This window comes from Diuraphis noxia, unplaced genomic scaffold (assembly GCF_037042655.1).
Source record: "Diuraphis noxia isolate RWA-SAM2 unplaced genomic scaffold, SU_Dnox_SAM2 contig0001, whole genome shotgun sequence".
Taxonomy (NCBI): domain Eukaryota; kingdom Metazoa; phylum Arthropoda; class Insecta; order Hemiptera; family Aphididae; genus Diuraphis; species Diuraphis noxia.
This window is the reverse complement of record NW_028301711.1, coordinates 95,554,093-95,572,190: the sequence shown is the minus strand read 5'-3', so window position 1 is coordinate 95,572,190 and position 18,098 is coordinate 95,554,093. Positions and strand designations below refer to the sequence as shown.

The following is an 18,098-nucleotide window of genomic DNA, read 5'->3' as shown; positions in this document are numbered from 1 at the left end:
ACAGATATTCAACTTTGTAAAAGTGGATTAAATGATAGACAAAATATTAGTAATAGACTACTTCTTCATGAAAAATCTTTCGGACATCGTCTAGCTGTATGCACTTTTTCAAATAGATCATCCATATTAAGACGTATAGATTCTGCTTTAATTGTACAACAAAAGCAAGAAACTGCCTACTGGCGTAGTATCTTGGAACGCGTAGCCAGCACTGTTAAGTTTTTTTTAGGGCAAGGCTTACCATTCTTTGGAAGTGATGAAAAATTAAATTCTCCTCATAACGGTAATTTCCTTTGTATTATGGAATTAATTAGTCAATATGATCCGTTTCTTTCTCAACATTTAAAGCAATATGGTAATCTTGGTAGTGGCCATGTAAATTACATATCATCTTTTACTGTAGGTACGTGAATTCATAGATATTATGGCAAATACATTTTTAATTAATATAATAGAAAATGTAAAACAAGCAAAATATTTCGATCTTATTGTAGATTCTACACCAGACATTACACATACTGATCAGTTAACAGTGGTATTAAGATATTATGTAAATTATATAGGCGAACCTATTGAACGTTTTATGACTTTTCATAGTATTGATGGTCACACTGCTGAATATCTGTCGTCTAGTATTTCTGATCTTTTTAAAAATTGGAACTTAAATATTAAAAAATGTGTTGGTTAGTCATTTGATAATGCAAGTAACATGGCAGGTAAATAAACTGGTGTCCAAGCATGAATTAAAAATATTTCCCCAATTGTGCAGCACATTCGCTTAATTTAGTTGGTGTGAATTTAATTGAATCTTGCATACAGGCTGTCAACTATTTTGGATTAGTTCAGGCTATCTATGTATTTTTTTCTTCTTCTACCAAAAGATCGAAATTATTTACTGATAACCTTAAGAAAACAAAAAATACATATATTTTAAAACCACATTCTGAAACTCAATGGTCATCTAATGCAAATGCAGTAAAAGCTCTTCAGAATGGTTATAATATAATTTTATCAGTTTTGAATAATATTTATGAAAATGAAAATGAGAAGCCTCAATATAGAGTTGAAAGTAATAACTTATTAAAACAACTGAAAAAAAAGAAACTGCTGTTTTCACTTGTATTTGGAACTTGTATTCTTAGCAGGATTAATGAGAGTAGTATTCAATTACAATCAACGACTAGAAATTTCTCAAATATTATTCCTATTTATAACTCATTAATAATTTATATTCAAAGTGTAAGAGATAATTTCAATTTATATGAAGAAAAATCATCATGCTTTAATGTTGCAACTGATTATACTTTATTGAGAAAAAAAAACTCCTAAAAGTAAATGTCTTAATGCTACAGACACACCTGAAATTATTTTATCAGAAAGGCAAAAATTTATCTGTGATGTGCATTTTGTAATTTGTGATAATTTGATGACCGAGCTAAATAAAAGAAAATCCAAATATCAAGAACTGGATGACAAATTTGGTTTCTTATACAAATCAGAATCAAACTGAAATTGAAACCAAATTGAAAATTGAAAAATGTTTAAGCAGTTATTGTGATGAAATTGAAGTCAATGATTTTTTTGATGAATTCATTCAGTTTCAAGCGGGGTTTCAAGCTTATATTGAGTCCATTGATAATGTTTACCAATATAAGCAGAATCCACATAATCAACTTAAGTATTTGTAAGAAATGAATATTCAGCAAACATTTCCAAACGCCGTAACTATTTTAAGGATATTTTTATCAATTCCATGTACCAACTGTAGTAGTGAAAGGTATTTTTCTGTACTGAAGAGAATTGAAACAAGATTAAGATCAACACAAACTCAAGAAAGACTTGATAACTAAGGTTTACTATCAATAGAAAGTGATCTTACATCTTCTTTAAACTTTGATGACATAATAAATGACTTTGCTTTAAAAAAAGCAAGAGAAGTAATTTTATAAAACCGCTTATTTCTATTATAAGTATATAAAAATAGCTTCTTACAGTTAATATAAAAAAAAAAAAAAATGTTTAATTTTGTACATAATAGGTAGGTACAAGAAGTCTATAGTCTGTAGAAATAAAAAATGTATAACATAACTATGTTTGTTAAAATAAATAAATAAATTATAATTATATATTTGTTTTGTTTACTTATTTGTGGAGGGGGCTATATATGCTACTGAAGGGGCCACAATTTTTATTTTGCTTAAGGCCACAAAAAGCCTAAATCAGGCCCTGATTGCCATCATGTGAGATTAATACACAACATGCATTAGACGTTGATAGGTACCAATGCAATAAACTTGGTTATTTAAGGATATTAATTGTATTATTATAATAATATGGTCTAGGGATATCAAATATATAGTTGATGAAAATGAAATAATGAAATACTTCATATTGTACTAAATGTAGGTTTATGAATATACATAATATACATTATATATATATAACGTTAAATTAAAACAATTATATACTTTTATACTTTTCATAAATAATGCATATTGTTTTGAAAGATAAAATAATTGCATTGGGGGATTAAGAATTACAAATTATTTTTCGAAAATGGTTTATAAAACTATAAAAATATTTATTTTGGATGAGAATTTGATTTTATATTATTATTTTTACTAATTTTATCTAAATGTCATGTCACTCTTTAAATAGATGATACAATTATGGTAACTATTATTTGATTTTATAATTAGTATTCATATTTTCATAATTTAATATTTCATTGAATATTAAAATAATGTATTAGTATTATTATTTTTTTAGATATGTTTCGGTTCTGTCCAAGCAATCAATTCCAAGTGTAACGGTATTAGAAACTGAAAATTATTTCCTTTGGAACAAAAATTAAAAACTGAAAAGCAAACTGTATAAGCTATCTGTTATATTTTCTTATGAAACTATATGCAATAGTGATGAATTAGTTAATCTTTATACTGGTTTTCCAAATTCAGCAGTCTTCATGAGATGTTTAAAGATGTAAATTTAAATTATTATTTGGGATGGAATGTAAACTATAAGTCCTCAGAATAGCAGTATAATAAATAATGTACATCATAATTTTAAAAATGTACGTGGTTATATTATAGTTTGTAATTAACTTTTTTCCCGCCAAATTAATTTCTTTAGTAGATTTAAAATTACATAAGAACTAAGTTTGAATCAATTAACCTTATTATTCCCCTTTATACGATGAACATTATGCTCTTAAAATTGTGGCCAAAATATACATAGCTATTTTAATTAATTAATTAATGTTCAAATTATTCACTGTATATTTTTTATAGGTGAAATGTTTGTTTGAGTTTCGAGTTGTTACAATCAAGAAATTTGCCTGCGCAAACCGGTGTGCAATACCGTATCGTTTATGATACCGATTCATGACTCCGATTCATGTTGATCTACACCGGATTAGACAGAAATTTGCTAACTAGAACGATTTACATCCACCATAAATTATTATCATAATTTAGACATTTATATTCCCACCATTTTTAAATTTATAATAATATTATATAATATGAAAATATCACATCATCCTATCAGTAACTTGAAAGTTGAAACCCATAATATTCTTATTTCATTAATCCATTAAATTTTGTATTCTTATGAGTTGTGTTCGTTGCCCAATATATGAAATTATAACAAGTAATGGTTGAGGGAAAAGTAATACTTGACAACTGCTGGTGACTTGAGATGATGAAGTGATGACTGGTTATTCACTTTTCCGGTTCTTGACCGATGGCTGGGCTGGGCTGGCCTGTTGGCCGTCGACCCCCAAGACACGTGGTCGACATGGCCCATCGGCATCGGCCACAAGAAACAGGAAGACTTTGTCCGGCATCGGGCCCGTAGTGGATGCTTAGCCCATCATTTTGGACGTAGTAATCGACAAGAAAAACAAATATAAAATATAGTATGAATCGCCACCGAGAGGTTTCAGGCGTTGAGTTCGGCAGACGTAACGGAGTCAGAAGTCGCATGAAAAAGTGTTTGACGTTCAACTCGTAGCTTGTCGTCGGTGTCCAGGCGTTGAGTTCGGGGTTCGGCAGACGTGACGAAGTGGGGAAGGTCAGGATAGGCTTTTTATAAAATATTATATTACAATATTTACAATAGTAATAATTGTTTGGGGATCAGAGTGCACTGCGGTGAGTGCACCGACGGGTCCGACCCCGACGGACGCGACAGACTCGACAGAGGCACCGACGGCAGCCGATGGCGGTGAGCTGCGGCGACGACGGTTACACTGCCAACTGCGGGGATCGGGGGACATGTATTGCATAACATAGTCATTGGCGCGCAATAATCATAACAATATAATAATAAGGTATGCTCGTGAATGATAATATGGGTACAGGCACGAACTAAGATACCTTTGTTCGTGGATACAGCTGGTATGTTCGTTGTATTTATAATAATAATACGGCAAAAAATGTTGTGATGTTGCATGTTCTTTAATAAATAGTTGTGGATGTAGTAAACCCGACATTATTACATTTATAATATAATTCATATATATATATCAAAATATAATGTACATATTTATAGATTCATACATATTAAGTAACAATAAATTACACAATAAATTGTGTATTTTATTTAATAATAATTGAAAACCAAGTGTTCAATTATTTCTTACCTATCTTTCTCAACCACAACATCTCAAGACTGAACAAGACGTAGCACACGTCGTTTAAATAATTAATTGTATTGTGCTCAACGTGTCCTTCACGGCGATCACTACATGGATATTAATATAATGTGTGTGTATATGGTTCAAAATAAATTAAATATATGATGTATATTAAAAAAATATATCTGTTTATTTATATTTTATACAACTCTGTATTTATCTCAAACTAATACTTAACTAGGTAATTATAACTTATAAATCATATTTTTTTTATCATTAATAAATGTGTTAGAGTAGAATTAATAGTTGTATAAGCTCATTGTAAATGAATTAATAAGTAGGTAAGTATTATTAAATTATTTGTACTAACATAATTATATGATGCAAGCATAATTGTATATGTATTGTCGGCATAACAAACTATTATTAGTATTAAAAAATGAAATTTTAAAATCAAGAATACATTTTTCTATTATTATATTAAAGGCGTAAGAAGGTAGACAGTGTATCATGTTCTCAGGAAAACGAAAGTTCAATTATTATTGAAAATACTACAACAACTGAAACTAATGTTTTAACGCCTACAAATAGTAAAAGTGATGAAGTTGAAAAGTATTTTCTTCATAAAGAAATTGAAGAATTAAAAAAAGAAAAATTGTTTCTTAAAAATAACTCTTTTGGTTACCACTCTATTGAATCTTATATCAAATTATTTGAGTTTTACCGTGGGATTAGTAAATTTATGTTTGATTTAATTGATGATTTATGTTCAAAAGTTTCTTTTAAATATTATTATGATTGGAATGTAGTAAAATTCTGTTTAAAGGACCAAATGCTTATGACTCTTATAAAACTAAGATTGAATTTAGCTTATCCAGACTTAGTATTTAGATTTAAGACTAGTGAATCCACAGTAGGTAATATTATATTAACATTAATAAGTGTTCTTCACTGAATTTTATTTATTAACTTAATGAATACAGTACCTTCACAAAATAAGAATCAAAATTGCTTACCAGAATGTTTCAATAATTTTCAAAATTGTAGAATAATATTAGATTGTACTGAAATTGCATGCATTATTCCTAAATCCCTTTTGGATCAAAAGCTCACATATTATAGTTCTTATAAGAATAAAAATACATTGAAAGGGCTTATTGGAGTGGCTCATAATGACGTTATTACTTATGCCAGGAAATTATATCCTGGATCCACTTCTGATAAAAAAATTGTAGGCCACTGTGGAGTATTAAATATATTACAACCAGGTGATTTAGTGTTGGCTGATAAAGGCTTCCTAATTTCAGACTTAATGCCTCCAGAAACTTCCTTAATCATTCCCCCTTTTCTTATGTCTCCGCAATTCACTCCAAGCGAAGTTCTGAAAACAAAGAGCATAGCTAGAGCCAGAATTCATGTTGAAACTTGAAAGGGTGATGGTTAGGCTGAAAAAGTTAAAAATTTTAACACACACACCAAAAGCGCTTTTTTAATATGTCATCATTAGTATTTCAATTATGTGCTGCATTAGTAAATTTCCAAAATCCAATAATAAAAGAAGTTGAGCATGTGTTGGTAAATAATGACAACACATAAAATATAAATTTCCAATATTCAGTTTTTATTTGTTAAAAAAATTATAATATAATAATTATTATTTAGTATGTATACAAATATTAATACAAATAACCTTTTTTTTAAATTATATTATTTAATTATTTATTATAATATATATTATATTAAGGATATAAATTTTATAATGAAAATTTTATTATTATTAATCAATTTGTTCTAAATTATAATTCTATTAAATTAACCCAAATATATATTATTTTTATTTTTTTTATAAACAATTCCTAGACTATAAGGCTATCTATTCCAAGTATATAAAATGTAATAAATAGAAGGATATAAATTTTGTTATGTACAAAAATTAATTTTCTGTTAAAATATAAGGTATGAATTTATGATGTTAAAAATTTAATAAAATATCAATATTTGATGACCAATTTGGATCTTTATACATTTTGAAAGCAACTAAAGATTTAGTAGTCCATATAATAAGAATTGCAGGTGACATTTTTGTCATGTGCATTTGACCTTGTATTTAAAATTAATTATGATACTATAATTATTGTATATTCAGTAATTTAGATTTAAAAAAAAATAGTATAATATATCATGTTAGTTTTTAATAAACAAGTACATAATTTAATTTATTTAAATATAATTATGATTTGAAAAAAAAGTTATTGTTGCAGGGAACATATTCCATAAACACCAAGAAAAGTTTAAATAACAATATAATACAATGTAGAAATAAAGGTACAGCATATTATAACACCGGCATTTCATTTTAATAACAGTACACGAACAAGATGTATGTACAGTGGCGTAGCCAGGGGGGGGGGGTTTGGGTGTTATAACCCTCCCCCTCAGCCGTATTTATATCAAAAATATAATGTTTATAATATAGGAATACAATCATTTGGTCGTGGTAAAATGTATTCTCTTATTAAAACCCCCCCCTAAAAAAAATCCTGGCTACGCCACTGTGTATGTAGGTATACATTTTAATTATTTAAGTATAGTAACATTTACTAAAATGTTACAAAAAATTGCTGTTCATATATCTGAAATTGTAGATATTTTTAAGGTTATAAACAAATTACATGTTTTACTTTAAATACAAAAAAAAAAGAATACAAATATTCCTTAAAATAAATTAAAAACAAAACAACCCTTTTAAAATGTGTTTGCAAAATAAAACAAAATAATAACACCTTGGCTCAATAATTGTTAAAAAAAATTAATAATCATTATTATAATATTGTAAAAAAGCATAACTGGAGTTTGCAGCTGCGGTTGGGCATAAAACACTGCTTGTTGCAGAAGTTGCAGAACTCGAAAAATCTGCTTTGACAAATATTGTCACTGAACTATTCCGTGAATTGGAACTATCTGTTTATGGAATAGGTGATACCGGTACAATTGATTCTACGGATGTTATTGTATTCGAAGCCTTTGCCTTTATTGCGCGTAATTCCAATTCGGAAATAATATTAAAAACCCTAGTTTTTGCTTCTATGGCCAATTCTGAGGGAAATGTTGCAACTGTCGAAGCCATGCTTTTAAAAAAAATTTGAATTGGATCATTACATAATTCGCCTCTTCTCATCTCTTTTAACACCACCAAACGCTCCTCTCGCCTTTTCTTGATTTCCTCAATTAGCTTATCCTTTGTTCCAATTTTTTTTTTGGTTTTTCATACGGTTTTCGAAAGCTATCTGTCAAAATATCACGTATTTCATTTTCCAGTGGTTGATCGACTATCGAACTATCTGTTTCTAATAAAACTTGACCGGAATTATTAGAAAAACACTTTTTTCTGACTCTAACTCCGCAGTTTGATTAAAACTTTCATTTTCCATAACCTCTGAATAGTTTAAGTTTTCAATGTAGACAATGTTCGATTTAGTTCTAAAAATAATTTTATAAATCATAAAATGTTTGAATTTTAAGCAATAATATAAAAAAGGTGGGTGAGTGGATGTCGCTCTGCTGTACATTAGGTTACAAGTGGGACACTGTTTAATGGATGGTATTGAATTTGTATTCAATGATATAATATCATTGTATACGAATGTAATGAAATTGTAAACGATTCTGAGCTGGGACGGTTTGTCATGTGGATATTTTATATTATAATTTTTATTACTTATTATAAATACGATAGCCGGTAAGTTGAATTAATATTATTATAAAATTACAACAAAGTAACTAAAATCGTTTTTCTTGGATATTTTATATATAATTCCGTCCGAAAATATGAACATAATGTAACATTACAACATTTTTTGCCTAACCCATATTACCATTCACGAGCATACCTTATTATTATATTGTTATGATTATCGCGCGCCAATGTTATGCAATACATGTCCCCCAACCCCCACAGGTAGCAGTGTAACCGTCATCACCACAGCTCGCCGCCATCATTTTAGAAAATTAGACTCATTTTGACAAATAGCGGAAAAAAAAGCTGGAAAGCTGAATTTTGGTATACACCTTTATTGAAGGGTATTAAGTAACATACTAAAAGTCCCCTAAGATTTGATGACCGCTACTTCCGCTAGAGCGCGCTTTGTGCAAGAAAAATCAGTTTTTCTCAAATAACTCGGTTGTTATTAAGATTATAAGAAAAATACCTATATACTATATTATAGAAGAGGTAATTACCTATAAAAAATGCACTTACAATATATTTCGTGGGATCAATATTTACCTTGATAATCGGACATCCAATATTATAGAATTGGTAATTTCTGTCTTACGGCGTCCGTAATTGTGACTATAACACAGTTTTTTTTTGTATTAATTTTGTATAAATGAGCGGTTTATTGTTTTATAATTATTATCTAAACATAAAATAACTATTACATATAGAGGTAACCGGTAGGTATATAATAATAAAAATTAATATTGGTTAATATCGCGATGACACAATTTCGGTTACTGCTTGACAAACAAAATATTATTTATTTATTAACTTAAACAAAACTTTATTTATAACATAATCATCTTAATTTTTATGTAATTTTGGTCGTTTTTGAACACTAGTAGTAGGTGTATCATCATCACTGCAATGTACCTATTTGAATAACACGACATCGAAATAATTTATATAGAAAAATAATCTATTATTTTGTTTAAAATATATAATTATTATCTTGTTATGTTAAATGCAGTTTATCAATTTCGACTGATTTGTGTTACTATTGGTTATAAATAGTATATATTTGTATGTCCAGTTATAATAACTACCATCATAAAACCTATTACTCTTACTATAGGAATACCCCATAGTGGCCCGTACATAGTATTTCTTTAAAAATAACTTTGACTATCGCGAATCAGTTCGTGTCGCGCTAATCTACTTCAGTCGTGTGTCTGTAATGTAATAGAGCTTATCGTGTCAATACGTCGCTATATACGACGCGTATTTTTGATTATATTGTTTTCGATCATGTATTATATCATTTTAATTATTATTCATCGATTATTTTTTATTTGAAATTAGTTAATAGAAGTAGATAGGTATGTCTTTAAGTAAGTGCTGCATTTGTGAAAATCTAATTAACTTGGAAAGTGAGGTGGTAACTTTAAAATCTAAAGGTTTAGATTCATTAATAAGTTCAAGTAAACAAAGATTTGACGACAAGTGGTTAAAATTTAACGAAAATATAAAAGTGCACCCAAACTGTCGTAAGGATTACACCCGACCGCAAAGTATCAAAGCTGCAATCAATGCAGTAAATGCAGCGAAGGATTTACGCGGTACCAGTTACATCTCTCCAACAAAAGGAAAATTAAGGTCAGCTATACCAGAATTTAATTTTAAGTTGCAATGTTTGTTTTGTGATGAAGTCATAGATGACGAGTTTTTTAAAAAAGAGAAAAAAAAGAAAATTGAAAATAGGAGGTCTGTTCATGATGTCCAGAGTTTAGAAATAAAGATTTCAACTTTAGACATTGCGATTAAGAGGGGTGATGATTGGGGTAAAAAGATTGTTAATCGTATTACTAATGTGTTCGATTTAGTAGCGGTTGAGGCTAAATACCACGGAGACTGTCATAAAAAGTTTTTTGCTCTGCCTAAACAAGGTACAAAACGTGGTAGACCCGCAAGTGAAGAACTGAATATTGCGATGGAAAAAATATACAACATTTTGGAAAGTAGTGATGAATGTCAATATGCAATTAGAGATTTGATAAAAGAGGTTCAATGTGATGGTTATGAGCTCGAAATATGTTTAGATAATAATTATAAAACAATAAACCGCTCATTTATACAAAATTAATACAAAAAAAAAACTGTGTTATAGACACAATTACGGACGCCGTAAGACAGAAATTACCAATTCTATAATATTGGATGTCCAATTATCAAGGTAAATATTGATCCCACGAAGTATATTGTAAGTACATTTTTTATAGGTAATTACCTCTTCTATAATATAGTATATAGGTATTTTTCTTATAATCTTAATAACAACTGAGTTATTTGAGAAAAACTGATTTTTCTTGCACAAAGCGCACTCTAGCGGAGGTAGCGGTCATCAAATCTTAGGGGACTTTTAGTATGTTACTTAGTACCCTTCAATAAAGGTGTATACCAAAATTCAGCTTTCCAGCTTTTTTTCCGCTATTTTATTTAATTTGCCTGGACTTGTCGCGTCCATCGGTGCACTCACCGCAGTGCACTCTGATCCCCGAACAATTATTACTATTGTAATATATTTTATAAAAAGCCTATCCTGACCTGCCCCACTTTGTCACGTCTGCCGAACTCAACGTCTGGACACCAGCGACCAGCTACGAGTTGAACGTCAAACACTTTTTCATGCGACCTCTGACAACGATTACGTCCGCTCCGTCATGTCTACCGAACTCAACGCCTGAAACCACGCGGCGGCGATTCATATTATATATTTTGCTTTTCTTGTCAACTACTACGTCCAAAATGATGGACTAAGAGTCCACTACGTACCCGATGCCGTGCAAAGTCTACCTGTTTCTCGTGGCCGATGCCGATGGGCCATGTCGACCACGTATCTTGGGGGTCGACGGCCAACAGGCCAGGACTATCCCAGCCATCGGTCAAGAACCGGAAAAGTGAATAACCAGTCATCATTTCATCATGTGCGTTTAATTAAAATAAAATAAGAAAATCACTACATGACAAATCGACTGAATATTCAATGTATTGTTGTAAAAACTTTAACTTCAAATGGTCATAAAAATTTAATTTGACTTAAACTTTCAAATCTTTCTAAAAAGAAAAATATTTATAAATTTTTAACACAAAATAATTTGCTAATTTTCGTGTTTTTCAGTATTTTGTCAAGATTTGAACTTTTAATGCTTATAAAAAAAAACTGTGACTAAAAATGTTTAATATTTTAGATTCGGAGCGATGAATGTATTGATTTTACCATGATGTGTTTTTTTTTTGTGTCTGTCATCACGTTTTGGGGCAGTAAAAATGCTTCGATTTTTGACTTCAGTACCTCGTTCGATTAGAAAGTGAATCTAGTTGGTACTTTGGGAGGTCAAAAGTAAATTCTTAATATCTTTCTAAATAATCGAGAAAAACAAACTAAAAATTAAGGGAAAACGAGAAATTTTACGCACATTCATTTTTCGACAAAATCGATTTTGATTTTTGATGTAACTTTAAAACAAATGACCATAGATAAGTTTTTCAATTTTTATCACAAATAAAAAGTCCACCGGAGATGCAAATTAAATTTTTATGAGCATTTGAAATTTAAATTTTTACAACATTGGATTTTAACTTTTAGCGATTTCTTTATTTTGGTGTAACTCTAAAACAATTGACAGCAGGTACTTGAAATTTTCACTGAATGTTTATATAGGCATTTTCTGTATTTGATAAAATTTTCAAAATATTTAGATTGGTTTTGAGCTGTTTACTGACATTTTAATTTTTCAACTTTTTTAGTTTTCTTTTTTTAAATACCGATAAAAATGTATGTGTTCGGTAGAAAAGCTTGAAAATTTAATACAAGGCTTCTAACACATTGTAACAATAGCAGTTAAAAAATATTAAAAATACAGCACGATTTTTTTTATAAACATTCAAATTTTGAATTTTGACAACATATTATGTAAAAATCACGAAAATTCGTAAATTATTTTATGCTAGAAATTCATTAAAAATGTTCTTATTATATCTTAGAATTTAAAATTTTATATAAGGCTCCTAACGTATCGAATCGTTTTTCGTATACAATGATATAATATCATTGGATTCAAATTTAATTCACGAACATTTCACCAGCCCCCCCAAGTTGGTAAATCGTGTTTATTTTTCACCATTAATTAGTGTTCAATTTGTGTGAATTTGTGCGATAAAGGATTAAAGATACATTTAAAAAGAACTTTGGGGGGGAGGGGGCTGGAGAAAGGTTCCCTTGTCCCCCTAAGTGTGAAAAACCAACATTCTTGGATTTTTTTGCCAACAATTAGTGCGCCATTTGTGTGAATTTGTGTGACCAAAACCAAAATTTGTGCGCAACCCTTTAGCCCCTAAAATTTAGTTTAACCTTTTTGACCATTCCCCCCCCCACCTCGAGGGTGAATGATCGAATAACTAGAAAAAGTAGAAAATTCCGTTGAATGGGGGGCGGGAGACACGAGAAAATTGGTTTTCCGATCATAGCTCGGGAATGGTCGCATACAAATTCCAAAAATGGTCATACAAATTCATACAAATTGAGTTATTGAATCTGGCAGTACAAAACATATGAATACTTAATTACTTATATTACGGGGGCTGGAGACATGTGTCATCAGCCCCCCTTCAGTATTTTCAATATTGCTCGAATACTGGTGTCGTACAAATTCTAATCACAGTCAAACAAATTCATACAAATGACATACAAAATATTTGGATAGAAATTTTCTAGATTTTCTTTTGATGGGGGGTTGGGGACACGGACGTCCTGAAAAGTAAAACTGGTGAGATACTTATAAGAGCCGAACAAAAGGTAAACATATGGAAAGAATACTTAGAAGAATTGTATAGATTTGCAAGTCAATTTAGTCGAAATGTCCTAGAAGATGAAGACAAAGGAAAATATGTCATTAATTTTGTTAAGCAAAGTTAATCCAGTCGTAAAAAACATTTTAAATTCAAAAAGTATAACTTTTTTTAAATATTTTATGAGAATTTTTAAATAAGTTCTTTTTAAAACCTAAATAAAGTTTTAAAAAGTTATTACTTTTTAAATTAATGAGTAACAAAAAATATTGATATGTTAAAAAATCATAAAAAATAAACTACTCGACTTGGATAAATATTTTTAGAATTAAGTTTTATAAAAACCAGATTTACAAATTTACTATATTGAAATTAAAAAAAAAAATATTTTGAACAATAGAAAATTATAAAATAAATATAGTGTAAATTTTCGTCAAAATTCTAAGTTTAAACGCTTATAAAAAAATATTGAGAACATTTCGTTTACCTTCTCTCTTCTTCTTGTTCGTTCAAAAAGTTTAATGAGTCATCATTGTATTTTTATTTATTTTTTGCAGCTGAACCATTATCCATTTTCATTATTTTTTAAGTTTTTTGGTATGAGGTATAGTTCTCCAGCGTGTCTTGCAATCATTTGCTAAAAATATCAATTATATTTTTTTTTACAGATTTTTGACTACAGGAGAAAGTTACAGGTCCTTAGCGTTTCAATTTAGAATTTAGAATAGTTGGATAAGCATAATAGTACGAGAAATCCTTACAGAAATTTGTGGAAAATTACAAAATATAGCGATTCTACAACCAACCGAAAAAATCTTTTAAACAATGTTTCCGCAGAGTTTTATAAAACATGGAATTTTCCGAACTGCTGTGGCGCGATAGATGGAAAACATATTCGTATTGTTTGTCCCGCTGACTCTGGTTCATTGGACTTCAATTACAAGTCTTTTTTTCCATTGTACTATTGGCGTTAGTTGATGCAAATTATATGTTTTTATTCGTGGACATAGGGTCTTACGGAAAAAAAGGCGACGCTGGTATTTTTCCTAAATCAAATTTGGGAAAATTAATTTCATCTGGGGAATTTCCATTTCCAGAGCCTAAGTGTTTACTATTTCCAGATATAGTTTTACCTCATGTTTTCGTAGGGGACGAAGCATTTAAGCCATCAAATAATATGATGAGACAATATCCTCGAGAACAGTCATAAGCATGTCACTAAAGCAATTTTAACTACCGACTAAGTTGAGCTCGGAGAACTACTGAAAATACATTTTGAATTTTTTTTCAGTCTTATATGCGCAATTAGGACGTGCTCTATTTAAAGCAGTCAATACTATCAACGCTGAAGTAATTTCTACGAGTAAACCAACTTACTGGCCAACTGATCCGAATAAAATCCTTGATTTATTAGACTTTTCGTAGTTAAAAATATTTCCTCTAGCTATGTTGAAGCTGAAGGACTAATAGAACTATCTTCTGATCATATTCCCGTGTTACTTTCACTAAGCTCAAATGTCATAACGAAAGAAAGAAAAATCTTTCTTACAAACAAAAGAACTGATTGGGATCTCTTTAGGAGTGCTCTCGAAGAAACCATCACTCTTTCAGTTAAGCTAAAAACATCATCAGACATTGATGCGGTAGTGCAAAAATTAACTAATGACGTTGCTGAGGCAGCGAGAGTGGCCACACCCATAATACATGAAGGAATTAATCAAGAGACCACTTACCCAATTGAAATAAGAGAACTTGTCCAACAAAAGCGTAAGGCGAGAAGAACCTGGCATAGAACGCGACATCCAGTGGATAAAACTAAATGGAATCGTATTAGTAAAATTTTACGTGAGAAAATCAACGAAATGAAAAACAAAACATTTAAATTTTATCTGAGTGGCTTATCCGCAACGGACGATACAGATTACTCTCTGTGGAAAGCTACAAGACGCATTAAAAGACCTCGTGAACATGTTCCACCTATCCGTAAGGTAGACGGTACTTGGGCACGCAGTGAGAAAGATAAAGCCGAAGTATACGCTCAACATCTTGAAAGTGTATTTCAACCAAATAATATCGCTTATGAACTTGATATGATACAATGTCAACCACTCAATGGAACAAGAGAAAAAATACTGGTTTTTACTCCTCTAGAAGTTGCCTATGAAATTGATAACAACATCAACCCAATAAACACACTGGTTTCGACGAGATCAGCCAACGAATACTTAAAGAGCTACCAAAGAAAGCGATAATCCTTTTAACACATATATACAACGCAATTCTACAACTAGAAAGTTTTCCTAAGCAATGGAAAAAGGCACAAGTGATCATGTTACTGAAACCCGGTAAGCCACCAGAACGAGCTACCTCATACAGACCAATATCACTTCTCCCAAGTATGTCGAAACTCTTTGAAAAGCTTCTTCTTAAACGTTTAAAACTGCTTGTAAAAGAAAGGCGCCTCATACCAGATCATCAGTATGGGTTTCGGAACAAACATTCTACTACTATAGATGACGAAATTAAAAAGTTTGCCAAACATGTGAAAAAACTTGAGTTGCACCCAAATGCAACTGCTAAACAACTTCTTCACAACTCGCAAGACATTAGGCGCCTCAAACGCCTGAAGCCATACGACTAAGTTTAATTAACTTAGGCTAAGAAAAGGGGCTATCTCATTGGAGGTACAACCCCAAACTTGTTCTTGTATAATATATATATATTTATGTATATATAAGTAGTTATTATCATTGTATAATACTACTTATGTATTGTATTACTATTGTTATACTGTATTCACCCACAATGTATTATATTTATAAAGAATTTTAATCGTTTAAATAAAGATGCCATAGGCAGTTAAAAAAAAAAAATAAGCGCAATTACGGGGCAATTATAGCCCCTTCCCCCACAAATGGTAACACACTATTAGTTACAAATAACTAACTTTTGATGATGACATTAAAAACATCTGGAAGGTTAAATATTTTAATATCTTGGATGCAATAATAATAAATATGAAAAACGATTTTCACCTGAAAAAGCATACATACGGCAAAAGCTATTGATAGTTTTATAACATTAAACTTTGATGATAGTTTGTTTTTCGTAGACAACTACAAGGTAACAATTAGAATATTTAAAACATATAATAATGTAGTAGGTATATTATAAAACAAATGTATTATTTTATTTTGCCTTTTTGTAGAAACTATGTAATGTTGATGTTGTAATGTTGAAATCGGAAATGTTAGAAGCAAAGAACTGTATTATTCGTTTAAATATACAAGAAAATGTTGAGTTAGAAGATTTGAAGAAACTATTATTAGATAAAACTGTTCAGCGACATGTGAACGATCATTCTCGGCATTGAGAAGAATTAAAACATGGCTAAGAACTTCTATGCGCCAAGAAAGATTTACAAATCTCTCTTTGATACACATAGAAAGAGAAATTTCAAATAACATTTGTACAGGTAATCTTTTAGCTGAATTTTCTAAAAAAGATCGTAGATTCTCTTTTTAATAATAAAATGCAATATTAATATTCAAATGTATTTTTTTTTTTTTTTGCTTGTTTTAATTGTTTTAAAACATTTGATCTGTTTTTTTAGTGTTATTGTCAATGGGTATATGAAGAACTCCTAGGTATATTATTTCTTGGTTGGAAAGAAGTAAGTAAATAAATGAGTATAATACCGTATTTTATCAATGAAACATAATAGTATTATTACTGAGTTTACATATTATATAAATTCAGTAAAATTTCAAGACATACTTAAGGGGTGTGGACTATTACGCGACTATACGTGGACTAACCCAAGACTATTTTATATGCATTTGTCTACCCCCCCCCCCCCATCCAAGTAAAATATGGTGATGGCGGCTTGTATTATTCATAACTTATTAGTTATTACGAAAGGAACGTATAAATCATTCGATTGAAAATGATGCAAATATGGAACTTCCGAAAAACATGATGCCTTTTAATGCCGTAGGAGGAAATTCGTCACATGAAGCTTTTCGTATACGTGTATCATTCAACTATTATTTTAATAGTGGGGCTGGATCAGTTAGTAGTTGGTAGACAAAACAAGTGACAAGGACAAGTTAAGAACATTTCACATACAGTTTGTATAAAAATGTAATAATATTTAAAAAAGTACCTAATGATATAGTTTAGTATTTTATTTTATTTTTTTAACTACTAATTTATTGTTTTGTTTTCTTACCACTTTTTCCGATACATGAAATTTCTTTCCAAACATTATCCTTTATGTTATTGTCTCTATAGTTCTTGTCACTAACTTATATAAAACAGGGTGATCACGAACAAGTGCTAATAATTGTTCATCATTTTCTGGAGTGAATAATTTTGATTCCATGATGAAAAAAAACTATAAATATATGACACTGTAATTGTTTGAACCTGAGCCGTTTTTTTCGCACCTGTGACTAGTAGTGTGGCCGTTTGACACCTGTCTGGTCACCCCGCTGGCTGTCCGACGCCGAAGTGCGATTGCGCGAACTTTTGGCGACCGGCATCGCTGACCACCGGTTCTCCAGCGATCCGGCGGTCTGTCTGTTCAATTAACAGCACCGTCGTCCGATATAGTATGTCGTGACCGTGGGTGTCGTATAAGTTTTGTTATACCACGTTGTCATTGTGGGACGATCGACAAATCCAGTTTGTATACTGTGCCGCAGGTCGACGATATTATATATTTTATTATTATTTTAAAGTTGTGTCGATCGTCGATCTGTTATTATAATAGTTTGTGAGCGGGTGTGATTTTCATCGTCACTCGCCGCACGTATTTACACGTGCCCGCACTTTCGTGTGCGTCCGTCTCCGTACTACGTCGCGGAGCGTGCATGTGTCAAGTGTGTGAAG

The 18,098-nt window shown here is 30.5% G+C and overlaps 1 protein-coding gene and 2 pseudogenes across 1 annotated transcript in view; 1 reads left to right on the top strand and 2 right to left on the bottom strand.

The window, feature by feature from the left end:
• The window catches only part of LOC107169771 (cullin-3-like), a 29,888-nt gene extending 25,678 nt beyond the window's left edge, over positions 1–4,210 (bottom strand). Inside the window, exon 1 of the mRNA XM_089217716.1 lies at positions 3,677–4,210. The gene's annotated coding sequence lies outside the window, so the exon portion shown is untranslated. The remainder of the gene's footprint in view (positions 1–3,676) is intronic.
• A 1,171-nt stretch (positions 4,211–5,381) lies between these two features.
• LOC149062549 (uncharacterized) lies at positions 5,382–6,235 on the top strand (annotated as a pseudogene).
• Positions 6,236–7,448: 1,213 nt separating this feature from the next.
• On the bottom strand, positions 7,449–17,589 carry LOC149062548 (uncharacterized; annotated as a pseudogene).
• Between the last annotated feature and the right edge of the window lie 509 nt (positions 17,590–18,098).